Source organism: Amblyomma mixtum, chromosome 4, assembly GCF_055824585.1.
Source record: "Amblyomma mixtum isolate Tamu chromosome 4, ASM5582458v1, whole genome shotgun sequence".
NCBI lineage: Eukaryota > Metazoa > Arthropoda > Arachnida > Ixodida > Ixodidae > Amblyomma > Amblyomma mixtum.
Window position 1 is genome coordinate 91,733,971 of NC_143015.1, and position 4,257 is coordinate 91,738,227.

Consider the following 4,257-nt stretch of genomic DNA (forward strand, 5'->3'; position numbering starts at 1 on the left):
TGAACACCCATTTAAAGACTGCGGCTTCTTGCTCAATAAAAATTTTCCCAGTATGCTGCGACCTCCAACTATACGTTCAGGAATGAAAGGCGCAGGAGGTATTGCTTACTTTTGCTGTCACTATTAATGTTTGTCAATTTTAGACTTTTTACTGATGCAACAAGGAGTGGTAGGTGTCGTGGGGGAATCGCTGACATGAATATTTTCTTTAGTCTTTTTTTTTTTGGGGGGGGGGGGGGGGGGGCAGGGCCGAAGTTTAGGATGTGGATGATACACGAGTCTCAACCAGCCCAAAACGCAACGCTGCAAGCGGCTTTATTCTAACTGCCTCTTGCATCGACATTTTCTGACCGAATAGTAATAATCCCTTCTTCCATTTGTAATGATTTCTTTGACGCAAGTGGTAGAGATGAAAACTTAGGGAACGCCGAGAACTACCGCATCGCTTGAACGCCCTTAGCTTGATAAGTCCATCTTCTCTCGTTGATGAACTTCGTGCATCGCATCAGCCGTCAGATGGCGCATTTTTTCTTTCTAAAATCGGTGGAAGCACCCTTGCGGCAACGCTGGTGTTGTGCTATACCTCTGCCACGCAAGGCAATAACCAGCATTGGTAGAAAGCTACGCTGCAAGTAAGACTGGAGAAATAAGAGCACAGTTATCTCTCCATACCAACGTGCTGAAACGCATCGAATGGAGGAAGCAAGCAGACAAAGGCGCGGCGATGTGAACATCGATGTTTACATTCATAATATTTTAGCATATATTATTCTGTGAAAAAAAAAACAAAGCAAGAAAAAGGGCTGGAGATATCGCGCTCCAAATAGTGGGTGAACAAAGAAAATGTAAAACATCCATATGGAACGGTGCGCTATGCCACTGTGGTGGCAAATACTCTGGAAGAGGGAATGTGGGAGCTAGGGTTGGTTGGTTTGCCTCAAGTAAAATGGCACATACTCACTACGGGGGAGTGGCGAAGACACACACGGTGAACTGCTGGAAAGAGGAGCATTTATAGAGTAAAGGGAGTAGTAATAGGGTTTAGGCTGACAGACTGGACGACGCAACGACAGGGGTCCTGTTAGCTGGGAGATCGAAAATGGGACGATAGCTTTTTGTGCAAATTTGAATGAGGGTGTCGCTGAAGTTATTAACCTTTTTTTTTTTCGTCGTCATGCTTGAACAACGGCTAGCCTAAACTCCACATCGACAAACAATAAGCGTCCCTCGTGACATTTTTGTCATTCACTCCCACCTGGCTTCAGTTTCACCTTTCAGTTGGCAGCCCCTTGACTTTTTTTTTTAACGAGATTTATTGCCTCAGTACATCAATGGTCGAAAGCGTGATGAAGGATGCAACAATGATTAAAGTAATGGGAATAGGTTAGCTGATTTTATGACGTCCAGTAGTGAGCGATGGTGCGAGACGATAAGCGCGTAATTCAACGGCGGTCGCTTTTTGGTCGCCGTCCCTCTCCTGCCCGTATTTTGCGATATTCTCCCCCGAATTCTGCACGGCGCACTGAAAAGTGATCGAAACTTCTGGTTTATTACCTTAATACGAAGCATATCGTTCATCGTGCGGTTGCAATGCACTTTCCTACGTCGATTTTCTGGGTGTTTCTTGCTAGACATGTCTGCACTGGCCTTATCTTCAGTTGATGCGCGGTAATTTAAGTAACTGAGTAATTGTGTTTTATAATAACAAGGAATTTTAGGAATGTTTACAACTACAAACCGGTACGAATTATATCGAGTAGGATGTCATTAAGCAGCGTTTGTCCCCTGACCCATTCTGCCCTCTTCCCGTCTTTTAGCGTTCCGCCTATCATTTTCATTTCATTAGATCGCTCTCTAATTAATGACACCCTAGTTGAATTCAATCGGAAGAAATTGGCTTGGGCAAGGCATGTAATGCGAATGCATGATAACCGCTGGTCCTTAAGGGTAACAGAGTGGATTCCAAAAGAAGGCAAGTGTAGCAGGGGGCGGCAGAAAGTTAGGTGGGCGGATGAGGTTAAGAAGTATGCGGGGATAGGGTGGCCGCAGCTGGCATAGAACAGGGTTAATTGGAGAGACATGGCAGTAGCCTTTGCTCTGCAGTGGGCATAGTCAGGCTAACAATGATTCGGGCGGTGAGGCTGCGGGCGGCGTAATCTTTTGCTTCTTCGTTTGGCGCAAGAAAACTGATAGTCATTGTCAACTATGCCGCCATTTCTAAGAGCCCTGATTAGCGCTAGCGCAGCCTGCAGTTTTCGTTATTTTTCTTTGTCTCCACCACTTTTCGTGTGACTATCAGACGGGCTAGATGGGAGGTGTTATCACCAGCTTATTTGCTCACAAGGTTTAGCTACTGTTTATGTGTAATCGCTATAACTTCGGAAGCGCTTCAGACACAGAAAAGTTTAGTCCGCCAAGCGAGGAGATTTTGCACCGCAGCGGCTATGAGCTATTAGGCGGTTGTTGTTGTTTATAGCACCGGTTTCGCAAAAAGCGAATACGCCTGTCTCTGAGTTGCTTGTTTGGTCGTGCGCGGGTGTTATGATATTTACAGTGCCATGGTCCACACTACTTTAATGTGCGGAAGTGTTTCCTTGCCGGCGGCCAAAAGTTTAACGCCGCAGCGTGAATGTTCTGAGAACAGCCGCGCCAATACTCCGTTGCCAAGAAGGTGGGCATAGTGATCGCCCAAGTAGTAGTAGCCGTAAGTGTTTTTAATTATATATGGTAAATGGAAGGGAAATAACTGTCGCAAGCTCCGGCATGTGTCATCGCTGATGGAAGTTCTTGAACTGCGGCAGCAGAAATCAAGGATAGCAGGCAGTGTGTAGTAATAAAATGCAAAAAGTGAGGGGAGAGTACAAAAGACTGGGGGAGAGGTACACTGGTAATAAAACGATTTACATATTAACATATTAAAATATATACTGGTGGCGCGCGCATGAAGGTCTTGTAGAGCACAGCAAGTGGACGCGGAGCTGGAATCCAGATTGTGCTGCCCAACATCCTGGCCGGCGCATATTAAGTTGACCTGGCTTTAGTTCGGAGGTCACTTTCAGGACGCAGCTACCACTCATATCATGTGTGTTTCCATCAAGAGCTGAGACGAAATGAGTTTCTAAAATTGCTCGATATTTTAAACTTATGCCTCATTCAATTCGACGAAGACCCGGAATTTCTCCGCGGAGTGCTTAGAGCAGAGAAGACCCAATTTTGCCGGGGTTTGAAAGTAAATTCCACAACGCCTATTAATGGTGCAACCAGAACCCACACTGGCTACATAAGCATAAGCGTCAGGTAAGATAGTTGATCCTTACTTCATTAACGGAAGCCTTACTGGAAAGTAACACACAATGAAAATTGCGTTAAAAAGGGATCTGTCTCGGAATTTGCCTCAGCGGTTCCACTAGTTGTATAAAAAAAAAAGAACACGGTTCCAGGATGATGAAGCCCAGCCGCATTCTTTGTTATTATCAGCTCGGCAATAAATGGACGAGTTTTTTCACGACTAATGAATTGGGTGTGATAGACCCACAGCCTAGTCTCTTTCCTACGTGGCCATTTTATCACCCTTGAATTTATCCCTCTGAGGATATCTTAAAAAGGAGCAGTATAAATAACAGCGCGACAGACGGGAAAATAGGGAAGAGACATAAACGCGAGGACAGATCAAACGTACTTACACTGTGCTAAGGGACGGGCACACGATGTGCTACGCGAGTTAGCGGACAGATGAGTTCTGGGATCTCTAGTCTGCAATGACCTACCTGGCAACATAGAGGAATTTTATATTATTAACGACAATAAGCGAGAAACGAGGACCACTTGGTGGTTCGACCTATAATGCATGGTTGCGAGTTATGGTAACTAAGCTTAATAAGAGGTACAAACTTAAGGTCGTGCAGGCCTACGCGCCAACATCGACCGATAACAACCAGGTCGTTGAAAGCTTCTGTGAAGACGTGTAATCGGAAATAAGCGAAGGAAAAACACAGCACACTACTGAAGGGCGAGGTGATTGCCAACGTAGGCAAAAAACTTCCTGGAGCCCAGTCACCGAGCGACTATGGCATAAGCCCTAAGAATAGCACAAGGGAGCATTGCAGGCAGCAGGGGAGTTCACCCACAGCAATAATTCATGAATCATACATACCTTCTTTGAGAAACGTAAGACCAAAATGAATGTCCAGAAGCCCCTATGGCCATACACATATTTCATAGCGTAACCGGGACACTAATTAGCAGCCACAGAGAGTG